The sequence below is a fragment of the Schistocerca serialis genome, chromosome 2 (assembly GCF_023864345.2).
Source record: "Schistocerca serialis cubense isolate TAMUIC-IGC-003099 chromosome 2, iqSchSeri2.2, whole genome shotgun sequence".
NCBI lineage: Eukaryota > Metazoa > Arthropoda > Insecta > Orthoptera > Acrididae > Schistocerca > Schistocerca serialis.
The window spans coordinates 151,093,601-151,111,684 of record NC_064639.1 but is presented as its reverse complement, the minus strand read 5'-3'; positions in this window follow the sequence as shown (position 1 = coordinate 151,111,684).

Here is an 18,084-nt window from a genome sequence, read left to right as displayed (position 1 = left end):
TCGACCACCGTTGTGTGTTTTTACCACTTCTTCATGTGGAAAATCGTCTTTATAATATTTATCGATATCTGTTTCGCTTTCTTTGTTAGAATTCTAATAATATTCTTCCAAATAACATTTATTAATTGCCTTAACAATATTTTTTATATATTTGTTTCTACTTTGTTTGTTAAATCTTTTGATTCTACTAAAGCAGCCTTTTCATAGTTGTAAACTGTAATTTTTGCAAAACCATTTTTAAGTAAAATTAAATTCAAAAGTTCGATTTGGTATTCTTTGTCTAACAAACTATTTAATTTTTGTCACATATCTTGGTAATTCATTTTATTCTTAAAAAATAGATCTATAATTTTAGTGCTTCTGTCTTTTTCTATTTATTACTATAGATTTGTTGCAAGTTATAAATAGGTTTAATTAGATTAAATGGGGACAAAATTATTCCTAAAGATATTGCAACTAGGGAAATAGATGTATTTGTTTACATAACTAAGGAAACTATATAAAGAGAATGGTATCAGCTACCGTTTCTTTATTTAGGACATAATTTTTACCATATCTGTTCTGCAGTGTATGGAAACTTAATTTGTCGTTTCTGGAGATTTCAACATTTGTAAATATATAGCAAGTTTAGTGGTACTTAATTATGAATATCCACTGTTAAAGTTGGATTTTTTAATCAGAATAATATAGTTATTCCAGAAAAATTTGGAACAGTTAAAACAGATAAACAAAAAAACACCTTGTAATATGCACATAAAAATGAAACAACAAACAAAAGTCTGTCTTTATTCTTATTTGGTGTGGTTTTGACTTTATCCAGTTCAATCATAATTTTGTAATTTATATCAGTATTTTTATTTCTAATTTCTTCTTCTATCGAATAGTAGGAACAATATTTAAAAATATATCTGTAGCTTCATCGATAATTTTCGCTGGTACTGTTAGAAATAATTAGGTCTAATCCTTCTTCTAAATCGTCTAGTCTCTTACAGTTTTTTATTTTTATATTAACTCATATTTGACCCATTTTTACATTTTCGATTATTTCTTTATCTTCTTTTTCATAAAATAAGCGGTCATTGTTTTCGAAATATGGATGTACTTCTAAGTAAGCTATTCTGGTGAAAGAATTTCCTTTATAAATAGATAAACCATCTGTTTCTATTTCCTAAAATGGTTCTTCCTTGGGATAGTAAAAAATTTCTAATTCTTTTTGATGACTACTTTATGGAATACAAATAAATCCTTCTTTTTTAAGAATGTTGCTATTCTTTGCAAGTTCTATAAATTTATTTTTGTTGGGACCATTAGCAATATACCCAGATATTTTACCATATTTTCCCCCAGTACGCCAATATATGCCAGCTTCTTTTTATTGTTTACTAGAAAAGCATAAATTTTAAAGACTCCACTTGTAGGAAAATATATCCACTGTCATTTAAAATAATTTTTTTATTTATTCTTCTGTTTCTCTTATTTTTTGTTCCTTCTCCAAACTATTTCTGTTTTCATCTTTAATAGATGTAGTACTTTCCAAATATTCTAGTTTTCTTTCTGCTATACTTAAATCTTCTGGTTCTTGTTCTCGTTTTTTAGTGGATTCTAAATATACTGTATTAATCGATTCGATTTCCGTAATTGGATACAGATAAAGTTTCCTGTGGCTATTTATTCTTTTTCTACACACAAATGGAACAATATTATTTGTTTTTATTAATCCTAGTTCTTCGATTGTTATTTCTGTTGGTACTGAAGAAAAGAAGCTATTTAGCTCTTTGGATTTAGAAAACTATGTCTAAATAATAGTGTTCCTTCGAAAGTTCTTCTAAAATCTCTGGTTAATTCTCTTAAAAGTGTATGGAGTTTAACATCTGCTAATTCTAATTTGTAAGGAATAACAACAGGAATTTTGTATTTTCCTCTATAACTTTTATAACTTTGCTAATCATTCGTTTAATACCATTAATTGTTTGGGTATTAGAATTTAATAAATGTGCTAATTTTGCTTTAACTCCATGTCTTACCAGATTAAATTTAGATAATCTAGATCTTAAAAAACTCTTAAAACAATTTTACAAGGAATTTTCCATTTTTCATTGCTCCTTCACAATTTACAAAATTTGTTATTTTACTATCAAATGTTCTGTAATTTGTTTAAATTATTCTAATTTTTCTTCTCCATTTGTGTCAATTATATCGGCAATATTTGTAACAAGATTCTTATTGTTAAAATTTTCTGTTAGTAACCATAATACAAATCTTTTTTTTAGTTGGTTTTACTTTATTTCCCAAAGTTCTGTTATAGAATATTTCTTTTCATTTGTAGTGGACATTTTATTTTCAACCTCGATTTTTTAGTAGAAAAAATTTAATAAACTCGCAAAAAAGTTGTTAGTAGTAGAGATGCAAAACTGTTAACAAAAGACATAACCTTTAATTGATTTCAAAAAGTATTTGAGACTGTGTAGTTGAAAGTAAAGTGAAGTGATAATTTTACCTATTAGTAATGTACAGTAAGAAAAAACTGACATACGATTCACAACACAGAATTTAGATGAAAGTATTTAATATAATTATTTTTTTATTCTATATAAATGGATACCCTACTCAAGAAGCTATGCAATCAATTTTAATTTGTTTAATAAGATGAGTGAGCTAGAAGTAAATGAATTCTATTACATTACTGATTGTGAACATTTAAAAACTAGGTATACAGAGAAAATTTGTATTGAGCTCAACAGTAAATTTTAACTTATTTTGCCTGAAAGGTTTAATAACATAATAACTAACTGGGACTTTCAGTTTTTTAAAGATGGTGAAATTAAACTAAAGTATAAGGGAATGAAGAAACCTAAAAATAATGATAGTGAATTTCACAATCTGGAGTTAGTTGTGAGTAAATTTTATATACCTAGTTGATCTTGGGTTTAAATTTCCAAGTAAATTTTACTGATTCAATTTTTTATATTTTTTGGATGGGTGGGTTTGCTCACTGAATTTTCCCTGAGTGCACTGAACGGCCCACTTACTACTCTCCATCTTGCTTGAACATCATCTTCTCGGAGTCATGGTCACTTTGAACAAAGGGGATGAAATCGTTTTCCAAAACCGTCAGGTACCGTTCGGTGGTCACCGTGCCATCAAGGAATATCGCATCGAACACTACGTGACTGGACGTTGCACACCAGACAGCAACCTGTTGAGGGTGAAGAGACTTTTCGATCGTGGAATGAGGATTATCAGTCCCCCAAATGCACCAGTTTTGCTTATTGACGAATCCATCCAAATGAAAGTGAACTTCATCGCTAAACCAAACTGTACATTCACATACTAATTCCCATCATGTCCCGCGGCCAACTGTGCAGTTTCAAAGTCCTAACCGAAACCGTTTAGAAGGTATGACGATTTTATTCATATAGACCAATAATTGTATGTTAGTTGTTTTTAGGGTCTGTAGAAACAGAATCCTTACAAGATCGCTTTGCTGTCCATCTCTCTGTCTGTCTGTCCGACTATTCAGACATCTATAGATCAGGAACTAGCAGAGATATCAAGTCGAAATTTGTGTCATGTATTAAAATATACGGTCCGAAGGTGGTGTAAAACATTTACGCCTCTTCATAGAACGAAGGCTTTCACGGCAGGTGTTGTCGTCACTTAACACTTCCGGGCTGACGTTTCGCTTTCGACTGCGGAAGACATCCTCCGAGGACAATCAGCGAACTGCAACGAGAGCACGAGTGAGCGCCGTATGTATAAGCCACACAGAGGGCGCCGCTGCCAATCACGTGTCGTCGGCTGTGCTATGATCTCTGATATTGCCAACTTTCTCAATTAAAATTAATATATTGTCACGCTGTTGCTGCGATGATGACATCCATATCTTATCCAGCTTAATGCCTTCATCTATTCTATTAAAATTATTGCAGTGTTTGGCAATCTCAATTGCCTCTCTGTACATTCGTACATAATAATGCGACGTCTTTGCAATGACGGTCGTCTCACTAAACACACACACTGATCGTTATCTGCAGAAAGATTCTAACCACCACCCAAGACATAAAAGAGAGGTGAATAAAACATAAATAGACAGAGCGCACTAAATATGTGAACCAGCTCACTTAGATGATGAGATTGAACACCTTAGAGCGACCTTCAAGAAGAATTTAACAGACAGATAGATCGTGCAGTACGCCCTATACTGACAACCAGGAAGGACGAGGAGCGACACCAACCCAAGGGGAAAGTGTTCTTACCCTTCATCAGTATGGTCACTGATCGCATTGGAAAATTTTTAACCAAGTACGATGTGAAAACTGTTTTCAGACCCACCACGGAAATAAAAGAATGTTTAAGATCCGCAAAAGATAAACGACATCCTCTAGCTACACCAGGTGTCTATAAAACCCCGTGTAGTTGTGGAAAGGTCTAGATAAGCACATCAAAAAGAAGCGTCAACACCCTTATGGGTGAACCTAAACTGCCGCCTTGGACATATTGATAAATCGGCTGTAGCGGAATATGTGTTTCAGGAAGGTGAACATGAAATAAAATTTAGTGAGACGACCGTCATAGCAAAGTCGTCGCATTATTATGCGAGAATGTACAGAGAGGCCATTGAGATTACCAAACACTACAATAATTTCAGTAAAAAACATGAAGGCATTAAGCTGGATAAGATATGGATGACAAAATTGCAGCAACAGCGTGACAATCGATCAATTTCAATTGAGAAAGTTGGCAATATCAGAGATCATAGCACAGCCGACGTCACGTGATGGACAGCGGCGCCCTCTGGATGGCTTATATATACGGCGCTCACTCGCGCTTTCGTTGCAGTTCGCCGATTGTCCTTCGAGGATGCCTTCCGCAGTCGAAGGCGAAACGTCAGGGGAGAGTCTTATGTATGGACCACAGCATCTCAGTCCGGAAGTGTTAAGTGATTTACGCGTCTAACTCAATACACTCATAAGATACGGCCATTTATATCACATATTTTCACACTCGCAAACTCACTCACGAAAACTTAAGGCGCACCTCCCGTTGACCCAGAGTCATGAAATTTGGCAAGAATGAGATTAGTACACTAAAAGTAAGGAGGGAAAAGCCGAAAATTTTCATTTTTTAATCATATCACAAGCAAAAAATATTTTGTCATTTGTTATCTGACTCTGTCTGTCCATTTGTTAAGAACAATTTATCTCAGGAAGAGATAGGCATTTAACTTCATGTCGCATACTAAGGTCTACAGCCCCTTGGCGACGTACAATCTTTAAGCTTCTATGTCAGTACAGTAAAAAGCCACTGTTGTCAAATATTTTGATACAAACTAACACATGAAAATATTTTCGGTACTTCCCTTTGAAACAGGATCATGAAAGTTGTCAGGAAGCTGGATTTCACAGTACAAATGAATGAAAAACCCTGGAAGTTCTAAATTTTTAATTATATCACAAGAAAAAACATTCTCGAAAGCCTTGGAAAGCCTTGGAGTTCCCATAAATGACATCTTGCCAGTATCGATATCCATAAGAGGCAAAAATCGTTGAGGTTCTCGATTCCTGGGTTGGATAAATATTTGTATATATTATTAAGCTTGCACTGATTCCTCAGACCGCGAATTTAACTTGCATTTGACCAGTTTTATTTCTCTACCTCTAATCGCCTTCCCGCAAACAAAGCACATAATTTACCACTTATTGTTTTCTGCACAGTCGTAACTGCACCATTACGTGGTCTATATCTGTCAGAATAGACTACCGGTTTTGCAACCATGCGTCTACTCTTAAACACCTGATCTACCGCCCAGGGAAAACAAGCAGTAATGTCACACACCTGCCAGATGAGCTTCGTGGTACTACTAGCGCAAAAACATACTCCTACCATCAGCTATAATTATTAGTCTCCAAATGAAGTAAATACTATTGTAATGTTGTTCACTACATTTTCCTCAGTCACCAGTAAAAATATCTATACTTACACCCGGCATCAGGGCACAAGCTTTCTGGCAGGAATGGGAACAAAAAACTTGGTATCATCATATACCTGGAAACAGATAGTGAGTCTGCAATAAGGCAATTGGTGGTCAAACTGTGACATATGAAAATCACATTCACTTACATAACCTGATCAGCTGATGTGGCAATGTTCCATTTTCAACTGATTTCTTGTAACACATATTTTTTTCTATATTCTTCACTACTAAGCCTGGCTATGCTTCACAATAGCTAAATATGTATGGAAATTCGATATAAATCCCAATCTCCTTCTCCCCCCCCCCACCATCCTCATCTGTCAATCACCTCCTCTGCCCTATCTTTCTCCAAATTTTCTTACCCTTTCTTTCTTCCCACCTATTCCTTCCCCCTCCCTATTTCTTCCCCCCCCCCTCTCCTCATATCCTCTTGACCCCGCACTCTGAACTTAAATCTTTTTTATTGTTACTGACAACGAAACCTTGATTGGGCATCGCTTAAAACCAATGGGTAAATTGGTCGGGAGTCCTAAAACTGAAACAGCTAGAACTTTCGAAAAAATGATACATCCAATGCACTCATACGAAAACAATATTAATCACAAATATTTCTATTGTTAGTTATTTTAGCATTGTTTATAAATGGTTGGTAATATTTTTTTTAAAATCAGAAACATCAGTTAGAAGGGAAAAAATAATTTTCACAAACAACACTTTCGAACTGAAAATAAATATGCACTCGGTTCTACACATCTGGCACATTTATGCAGATATGTACTGTACAGGATGACTGAGCTGCCCCTACCGATGTCGTTTTATGTAATACGCAGTGTAACAACTGGCCTTAAAAAACCGCATGCGAGATTTTCATATGTTATGGTGCGCTACGCGCAAACTATTAGTCCCACGGAAAAAATCAGAAACACGTTTCTCGTAAGAAATTTAATGCAGTTGTATTTTGTACTGGGATACATTTCCGTCAGAGGCCGTAGTTTTCGAGTTATTCAAGAAAAACGAAAACAAAATGACTTTCAAAGGTACCCCAACTCACACATTCAGTCCCCATCAGTCAGGATTTTCAGTACGTTGCTCTTGGCACTCTCTCCTACCACTGTACAAAAACTGCCGACTGCGCAAATTATTTTCAATATTCGAACTCTTTTGTTGTTCATTTCCTTGCCTTATTACGCGTCAATCTTAGTCGAGCACTTACGAATTGTAAAATTGTCGTTGGAGTAAAAAAAACCTACCAATCTTTTGAATTCTGACAGCTTTAAATAATTATATCGTTGTATCTTCAGGCCTATTAACTATGAAACTACTCTGCTTGTAACGCCAAAGTCAGGATGGAATCGTCAAAATGGTTTTAGCGTAACGTCCACAATAATCGTCTTTCTTTCGTTATCCTCACAGGCACATTTAAATCAAGAGTGTTAACGAAATAGCCGACTGTGCTACCGGCGTAAGAGCCCAATCGTTAGAGACCAAGTAAGGTCAGATATCGGGAACAGATCGTACAGCAGAAAGTATTTGTGTAGTGGTAGGCGAGAGTGCCATGAACAACATACTAAAAATCTTAACTGGCGATGGGTTCGTGAGGGGGTGGATGTGTGTTTGGAAACCACTTTTGCACGTTTTATATTAAATCACTCGAAAACAGTGGCCTACGGCTAAAACGTGCCCAAGACAAAATTTAACTACATTAAACTTCCTACAGAACGGTACCATTCATTTTTCAGCAGGACTAGTAGTTGGCGTGTAGCGAGCGAGAGAATTTGAAAATCACGATCGCGGTTTTCGAATGCCGTATACAATATTGCATGTTGCATAAAGCGACATCGGAAGGGGCTGTTGAATCTCCCAGTACACTTACTAGATTTTTGCTACATACATAGAAAATTGTATCTGCTGAATAAGTCAATATTGACACAGTTTGTTCCGTGGAGAAAATCGCTTAACGGTCAGGATAATCCATAAGTATGATATGCTTCATTCCAAAATATGATATATTTCATTCCTAAAAGTGATACACTGTTGCCTACTGACCTGGCACCGGCCACTTAGCGGTGTACAGCGGCTTGGTGGCCTTCGCATACATCAGCTACACAACACCGAGGGAACACACCTCTATCATAAACTCATTGCTGGAAAAGAAAGGCCTCCAAACAAAAAAGGAATACCCCAAAAGCAGGAAAGCCAGAGAGCTATGCCCGTAACCAAAACTGCTGCAAGTAAACGAAAAAACAAGGAGAAATGAGCGGAATGATGCTGATTTCGACATGTCTTCGAAGAGCGACGGCAGTATGTATGACGTCGATCCCTTTGGAAAATCCACACACGATCCTATTGGAATGACTGATCCAGCACACAGAAGTGGCGAGGATTATATAATGGCTAAATTTCGAGGAGGAAAGAGGAATTCATACAGCTATAGATACGTCTGCATCCTGCTAAATGTTTTGGGAAAAAGATGTTATGGCTCTAGAGGCTGTGGAGGAGGAGAAAACAGATTTTAAATTGAATGAAAAGGCATTTGTCATCTTAATTAATAGTGATTTGATAGGGAAACTGCCAAAACTTCATGTTGCTATTAGGGTTGGGAAACATCGTGTTTAATGGTCCTATTGATGTTCGTGAAAAAAGAAACAAGACAGTGATCATCCTTTGTGTTTTTCGTTTTTGTGTTAGTATTAATATATCAGGTATAACTACAAATACTTCTTAACCACTGCTGACTGACTTCATAGCATTAAAAATCTGGAAAAAATAAACAGACTCCTGTAGTTCACTCTGTCGTACAATACACGTCATAAACAACCAAGAAACATCAGCCACATCAAAATCCCAGTTACATACATGTAACGATTTCTGTGTTCACTGTCTCATTATTAAGACATGAACTTTCTGTCTTCAGTGTATATAACAATGTAACATATGTATCACACTTTGGACTATACGTACCATATATAAAAATTTCAGTCCTTAAAATGATACATTGTTTTATTTTTATTAGTACACATTTCTAACTTTAAAGAATTAAATACAGTCTTGTTTATTTTTCTTACATTTATTCTTTTTCTTTCCGAAATACAGAGAAAATTTGGGATATTGTACCACAGTTAGGTGGCCTTACCCTATACGGTGCAGGATAGACCTCTCCTGTGAGGATAGTAGTGACAGTATTTTGCATAGTTTCAATGTGTGAATGGACAGGATTACAAAGTTTTTGACGATGTATACGCCATAGCAATATTTCAACCGTAAGACAATAAAAAAAATTGTGTTGTTTTAAAATCGACTAGGACAAGGAAACTAAACAGTACCATTTCTGTTTTAAATTACGTTAGAGGGTAACGAATATATGGTAGAAACATTTTGTCTAATGTTTGTAAGGACTGGAATCGTAAATAACACTCACTGCGAGGAGGAAACGAAGCTGCACATTTCGCACCACAGCATATAACAGCATTTTCTTCTGTCAGTTTTAGCAGATAACCATACATCGTCATTTGAAAGAATGTATAGTCTATGTCCGTTTATTAGAGTATCGTGTAAAAACTGGAAATAAATCTTTTATGAATTTTTCGAAATTTTCGCAACAACAAAGAACGATTTGTCTTTATAGAGTGTTATACAAGATTTTATAATGTTTTTATATACCATATGTCCGCAGCCCGTGATTTCGCGTTGGCGTTCTCACTTCCAGAGCACGGGGTCACGGTTTCGATTCCCGGCGGGGTCAGGGATTTTCACCGACCTCGAGATGATTGGGTGTAATGTCGGAGGAAGGCAATGGCAAACCACCTCCTCTAGGACCTTGCGTAGTACGGCAGTAAGTGTCTCCCGCATCGCCCCCTACGCTCTGTTACATGGTATGGGACTTCATCATCATCATATACCATATAAATGTACCACATGGAGCCCAAATATGAGTTAAAGAATTGTGTAAAAATATGGCTTAAATCTGTTAAGAAATTTCCGAGATTTATGCCAACAACGTTTCATCGGTATGTTGTATAGAATGAGGTGCCAAAGTTAGGATGGCAACCTGCACATGTAAATATGAGAGCAGTATCACGTATACAAGAAATAAAAGGGCAGTGCAATGGTGTAGGTGTTATTTGTACTTAGGTGATTCATGTAAAAACATTTCCGACGTGATTATGTCCGCACGATGGGACTTAACAGATTTTGTAAGCAGAGTGGTAGTTGAAGCTAGAAGCAAGGGACATCCCCTTTCTGAAATCTTAGGGAATTCAGTATTCTGAGAAACAAAGTGTCAAGAGTCTGCCAAGAATACAAAATTTCAGGCATTAAGTCTCACCAAGGAGAACGCAGTTGCCAAGGGCCTCACTGAACGACCTAGAGCAGCGGCGTTTGCTTAGGGTTTTCAGTGCTAACAGCAACATACTGTGAAATAGCTGCAGTACGTCGAACATCTTAGTTAGGACAGAGATGCGAAATTTTGCTTTAATGGGCTATGGCAGCAGACGACAGACGTGCGTGCCTTTGTTGACAGTTTGACATCACCTGCAACGCTTCTCCTGGGCTGGTGGGCATATCGGTTGGACCCTAGACGACTGGAAAACACTGGTAAGGTGAGACCCGATCAGGTGGTAAGAGCTGATCGTATGGTTCGAGTGTGGTTCAAAAATGGTTCAAATGGCTCTAAGCAAAAAATAAATAAAAAAAATTTAAAAAAAAAAGATCAAATATGTGTGAAATCTTATGGGACTTAACTGCTATGGTCATCAGTCCCTAAGCTTACACACTACTTAACCTAAATTATCCTAAGCACAAACACACACACCTCCATGCCCGAGGGAGGACTCGAACCTCCGTCAGGACCAGCAGCACAGTCCATGACTGAAGCGACTTAGACCGCTCGGCTAATAACGCGCCGGCTCTAAGCGCTATGGGACATCTAGACTTAGAACTACTTAAACCTAACTAACCTAAGGACATCACACACACCCATGTCCGAGGCAGGATTCGAACCTGCGACAGTAGCGGCAGCGCGGTTCCGGACTGAAGTGCCTAGAACCGCTCAGCCACAACGGCCATCCTCGAGTGTGGTATAGACTCCAAGAAGCAATGGACCAAAGTTGTCAAAAGGCCCAGTGAAAACTGGTGGTGGCTGCGTAGTGGTGTGAGTTGCGTTTACATGGCATGGACTGTGTCCACTGGTGCGCCGGCCGGTGTGGCCGTGCGGTTCTAGGTGCGTGAGGCTGGAACCGCGAGACCGCTAAGGTCGCAGGTTCGAATCCTGCCTCGGGCATGGATGTGTGTGATGTCCTTAGGTTAGTTAGGTTTAAGTAGTTCTAAGTTCTAGGCGACTGATGACCTCAGAAGTTAAGTCGCATAGTGCTCAGAGCCATTTGAACCATTTGCCAATGGTCCAAATGAACGGTTTATTGACTGAAAATGGTACGTTCTGCTGCTTGGAGACCATTTGCAGCAATTCATGAACTTATTATTTCCAAACAACGATGGACTGTCAATGGGGCCACAATTTTTCGTGTCTGGTTTCAAGAACGTTATGGCGAATGATTTGACCAGCCAGATCACCAGACATGAAACGCATCGAATATTTATGGGACGCATTCAAGAGGTCAGTTCGTATACAAAATCCGACACCGACAACACTTTCCCAATTATGGACGGCTATAGAGGCAGCGAGGATTAATGTTTCTGCAGGGGCCTTCCAACGGCTTGTTGAGTCCATGCCACGTCGAGTTGCTGCACTACTCCAGGCGAAAGGAGGTCCGACACTGTATTAGGAGGTATCCCACTACTCCTGTCTCCGTAGTGTATATACGGGATGCTCAAAAAGTATCTCCGCAGTGCCGCATGATTATTAGCCGCGCGTGCCGTATGCCGCTGTGAATGTACCGAAATATATCTCACTGTCAGTGAAATACAAGTTATTAATTTATTGAATATTCATTTTTACTTACAAATTTTCACATTAAACGCTGAAAGGTTCCCCCTGTCCTTGAATACACAATTAAACTAGTCTAATCATGTTTCCCAAGACAAGCTGTAACATTTCATCTGTAACAGAAGCAGTGAAAGTGTATATTGCAGTTTTCAATTCACCGATGGATTTGACTGTTTTTATAGACGGTTGATTTCGCTGCTCCCCAGAAGAAAAAGGCAGGTGATGTTAGCTCAGGCGATCGTGGAGGCCAAACTCAGTGTGAAATTATGCGATTACCAAAAACGTCACCAAGCAGTGACATTGAAACGCGAGCTGTATGCTCGGTTGCACCATCTTGTTGAAAATAACCGTTCAGTATTTCACTTAATGCAAGTTCTCCTATGAATGGGCACAGAATATCACTGCATTATCGTTGTGCGTTTATTGTTTCGTTGAAAAATATGGGACCCACAATCCGACGTCTACAAATTGCAATCCAAACTCCTATTTTCACAGAATGAGGTGGTTCATCATGAATACACAATGGATTTGCAGTACTCCACATACGGGAATTTTGCGAGTTCATGTACCCGGATAAATGAAACCATGCCTCATCAGCGAAAAAGTTTGATAAAAAATAGCCCTTCTATTTTGTGGAACGAAATTTTTGAATCACTGACAGTAACGCAGTTTCTTGCCATGGTTAGTATTTTTCCGTTCTTGCTCGTTTGTCACTTTCTATGGGAAAAGTTCTCATTGTTTCCTTAAAGCTGTGTGGGCCGTTGCGACACTAACATCGATTTCCTGGGCTAGTTTTATTACTGACTTGTTTGGACTCATGGACATTTTATTGGAAATATCGAGTAGTTTATCCTCAGACGAAACGCTAGGACACCCACTTCTCGGTGCATCTCTCACTGAATCCGTACTTCGAAATTTGTTAATCAAATCTCGCACAGTATCGCCATGTCGGAGTGTTGTCCCCGGGAAAACTGAATTAAATGTTTGACGAACTGAAACTGTGTATTTACCGCTAGGTGTGAACACTTTTTCGACTAAAAAGACACTTTCCTCAGTGGTTAGCATTTTAACAGTGACAGAAACGAAACAAACGAACAAAGGAACTAAAATTAAACGTTGACGTCAAGACGTAACGACACACGCCAACGATACTTCTGACGCTGGCTCAGATAAACGAAACAGTGGAATGTTGGCAGAGTCCACTTGAAGCGAAGTAACCCAGGCAGGCGAACAATCATACGGCACTGCGGAGAGACTTTTTGAACACCCCGTATACCACATAGGTTGAAAAAATTCACGGACTACGTCCGTCCTAACGTTTGCTGGATTACTGTCTAAAAATGTGAAGTGAATCGTTCAGAACTTTTCGAGATGTTTGTTAACAACGTTAAACAACTTGTCTTTTACAGTAGCATGTATTTCATTCCCCTTTCTGGAGGCAGGTTGTAACAACGTACACGCTTTTTGAGTGATGCAGGTTGGAAGCATTCAGTGTTAGTTGCAATACTAAGAATGTGAGAGAAGTGGGTAAAATTTAAGCCTGGAGATAGTTATGGGATGATGACTGCGGGAAATTAAAACTTCCGTGCTAAGAGGCGGTCGAACTGTAGAAATTATTCCTCCTGACGTTTCGTTGCCAACTGCGGGCAACGTCTTCTGAGATGAGCCAACGACTGGCTGCTAGGCCGTGGAGGTTCTGCCGGCCGCGGTGGTCTAGCGGTTCAGGCGCTCAGTCCGGAACCGCGCGACTGCTACGGTCGCAGGTTCGAATCCTGCCTCGGGCATGGATGTGTGTGATGTCCTTAGGTTAGTTAGATTTAAGTAGTTCTAAGCTCTAGGGGACTGATGACCACAGATGTTAAGTCCCATAGTGCTCGGAGCCATATGAACCGTGGAGGTTCTGTTTATATAGAGCCCATAGAGGGTGCCAGCACTGGTCACGTGCTGTCGACAGTGAAATTATCTCTGAATTAGCCCAGAAGTTTTAATTAATGAAGACGCCGGCCTTGAAAGCCTACACGCTATGATTGTGGGAAGGGTAATCCTCTTGAAGCTGTACTGTCGTTGGTAGTGACGGTGTTACGATCTTGAGGAATTTCTATGACCAGTCCAGGTAAAGGGACTGGTAGGAATGGGCTATGAAGAGAGGATGTACATAACTGATATAAATATTGAGGCATTAACAGTGTAGGTATTAGGGGGTGGGGTGTAAGCTGATACGGTGAAGGCGGCGATGGTTGAAGTTATAGGAGAAGATATTGCTGAAGAAAGTAGGGTGGCAAGTTCAGAAATCGCGTCCGCTCCACGTAGTCGTAAATTGTAAACTACACCAAGAGAATAATCCAGACAGTCAAGGATGAAACAATTACGTCAATCAACCGTCCCATAGCAATCCAAAACGAAGTCCTGTTGAAAGCCAGCAAAAAGTCACGAAAAAACAGTGCAAGCACGGTAAGAGACTTCAGCACAGCATGTTCCGAAGTGTCGCAAAGACGGCCACTGGCAGTGTATTATTGTGACCTCCCCACTGCATTTTGTTTCTGCAGGTAATTTAGCCCAACTTTATCTCCCCCTCTAGAAAACCTATGTATGACCAAAAACTACGTCGCCACAAACTGTTATCCAACTTAAACTCGTGTGCTAAACTTTGACTAAACAGAACATAATAGGAACTGAACTGTAACTGATCTGAATACAACTTGTCTTTTTGTCAATGGCACAACTAAAGCAAAACCATTATCTGCCCTAATCAAAATTTCCACTTACCTCTCGTCATGACAACATTGTTGCAGATTTCTCGAGAGTACGGCAGCAAAAGCAAGCAGCCAGCAGCTAAGCTACATTTCTATTTATAATTAAAATTTCCGAAGTATATCTAAACTGTTTCATACTACATAGTGCAATGTGGTAATGCGAAATGATGTATAGTAAGGGGGGGGGGGAGAACTATTCCTATGACATATTATTCCAAGACAACGATTTTTGAGTGAAGTATGTATTCAGAAAGACACAGTGAAACTTCGCGTGAACATCACACAACTGGTCTAAAAAATTCTATGCTTAAGAAAGTGAACAATGATTCAGAAAGGGTACAGTACTAACAGGGAGCCGGCCGCTGTGCCCGAGCGGTTCTAGGCGCTTCAGTTCGGAACCGCGCTGCTGCTGCGGTCGCAGGTTCGAACCCTGCCTCGGGCGTGGCTATGTGTGATGTCCTTAGGTTAGTTAGCTTTAAGTAGTTCTAAGTCTAGGGAAGTGATGGCCTCAGTTGTTAAGTTCCATGGTGCTCTGAGCCATTTGAACCAACAGCTAGATACGTTGATATGTTCATACATGATTCATGGAAGTGGAGTGGTCTTTCTCTCAGCTCTCTTAGTTGAAGTGAGGTAGATGACGGACGTTTTAGTAGTGCTGTATTGAGTTGTGATTATATCAGTTAGATGAAGAAATATTTATTGTAAAGGACAGCAAGGTGGAAGGTTTCTAAATTTTGAATAATTTTAGCTTTTCGAAGTGAAGAAGTTTGAGTTAAGACTGCAGCAATGCGCACCTGATTTGTAGGACTGATTACTGGCAGTTAGTTAACTTTGTTCACTTGCTCAGAGCTGAGAGAAAGACCACACCACTTCCGTGAATCGTGCATTAAAATATCAACTGTTTAAGCTGTTGAATTTTTAATGCATGATCGAGGGAAATAAACAACTTTTCTTTGAATTTCTTCACACATGATAGTGTACCATTTTCACAGTAAATTTTTTTACTGGTTTTGTTTCTCAGTTCTTTGTGTTTGTGTGGTTTTTTCTCCAAAGGCTGCAGTTTGTCTTCGTAATGAGAAACTGGCTCATGAATGTCAGTCGTAATGTCAGAAAATATAAATGGAAATTTTGGTGGATGTAAAATATTTACAAGAAACGTATTCCTGCATCCCTCTCCCTTTTTCAGGCATCGTCAAGTGTGACTTGTTGACACACTGAAGTGTACAGTCGATTTCGGACAGTTATTGTTATTAAAGATGTTGGATTTAATGATATTAAGTTATTTTATCTCGTTTTGTAAGTTTCTGAGAGATTGTGAATTTTGAAGAAACTGATAGTGAGCTTCCGGGTCTAAAGCCGAGGTTTTTCCATTTTCTGCACAATATAATATAATAATGAAGTTACATATATAATCATAAAACTAAATACAATGAGAACAGTGTAGTGGTGCAAACTCCAAGATTCTGAGACAGTATAATTGAATAGTCTTTTGAAATAAAGGTGTCAAAAAACCTAACAAACACAGATGGCGGTTTCAGTGTAAATAACACATTCGGTCCAGCACTCAGTTTAGTAAAATGTTGCATCCAGTAGAGATGGGAAATGCTGAGGAAATTTGCGTTTCGCGGAGTATCAGTGCTTGATCTGTAAAACAAAAGAGCTTCAAAGGGCGCAGTGGACGTCGGGAACCGAACTCGGGTATAAACAGCGGCGTGAGACCAACAATACCTCACAGACTCGCAGCACCTGAAGAAATACTGTGCAGAAAACGATAACAACAATTGAGCTGAACACCTGGAAGCTCACTATTAATAAATAATGCCGAGAAAACGTAAGGGATTACATAGAATCTCTTGGCCTATTTCCTTTTGATATTTCACTAATAATATGCTGTTTATGATCTGCCAAGCCGAGTTTAATATATTTTATGTTTTAATTAACACTGTGTCTGGATTAACTGACAGAAGCTGTAGCTGAAAGAAGTGACAGACTACATTGACCCACTGTTCAAGAGTGTGCACCTCAACTACCGGTTCAACGAACACAATACACTGCAGATGCCGCTGTAAGCAGATCGAGGGGAATTAAGTCCGGTGCTCGAGGTGGCCGAGAAAGTGTTGTTGATGGAAACTATATTGAAAGTGGCTTGGTGCATCACACATCAGCCCATTTTGTTTCCTGATTTTTAATTATCAGTCCTCTGACTGGTTTGATGAGGCCCACCATGATTTTTTCTCGTGTGTCAGTCTTTTCATCTCAGAGAAGCACTTGCAACCAGCGTCCTCAGTTATTTATCACCCTCTATTCTTTCCTCCAGTACCATGGAAGTTATTCCCCGATGTCTTAAAATACGCCCCATCATCGTGTCCTTTGTTCTCGTCAGTTTTTTTTCGGATATGTCTTTGCTCACCGATACTGCGAAGAAACTCTTCATCTTACGTTATCAGCTCACATAATCCTCAACATCATTTTATAGTAAGATAACTCAAACGCTTTTATTCTTTTCCAGTTCTCCCACAGTAAATACTTCACTTGCGAAAATCTATGTGGAGACAAAATTTCTCAGAAATTTGTTCCTCAAACATAACGATGTTGATACTAACGGACCTCCTTTGAATATATGACCATTGTACTTCCTAAGGACATATTATCCATCAAAATATGGAGAGTATTCTGCAGGCATTAAATAAACGTTTCCCCATTTGGGTGCCGTGGCAAAGGAAATTGCCCTCACATGTGATAGCTTATAATGCCAACCAAAACATGGATGCCGAATCGCTGTGGACGTGACAATTCAAGAATTTTCAGAGAATTATTTGTATCTGCATGCTCATGACGCTACTCCTCGCTATGATGTCGCATAGTGAAGATGATTGTTGCAACGGCCAGTGACAAAAACTTCCCGTGGAGAAAATTCTGTTACTGGTAAACCCTGTCGAAGTTGCCACTGATGGGAATACTATCCGTTATCATTCTGGATAGGCCACACGTGCCTCGAAATTTCACTTGTGTTGATCTCAATATCATGCAGAACCTGTTGTTCCAGAGCTGTTGTGTGAACCACACAACTTCTTTATCCCACTCTGAAATCACTTACGATTATACAAACATAGTAAAATCGATGCAACAGTTTTGTGATGTAGGTGCTGCTGTCTAGCAAGGCAAGTGGTTTAGTAAATTCGTGCTGCCTCTCGACCGTTTCTTAGTGTCTGAACATAGATGAAAACCGTGTCAGCCTACTTGTAGACGGGATAATGGCCGAGCGTGCAAGACTGAGATGAAACCACACAGACGGCAACACAATAAATAATGTTGCTCGTCAGCGGTTTCTAGTTGCCGATTATACAGTAATGAAGTAGTATATTAGTACTACGTCATGCCATGTACCATTACCAATTGCATTAATCGAGATTCAA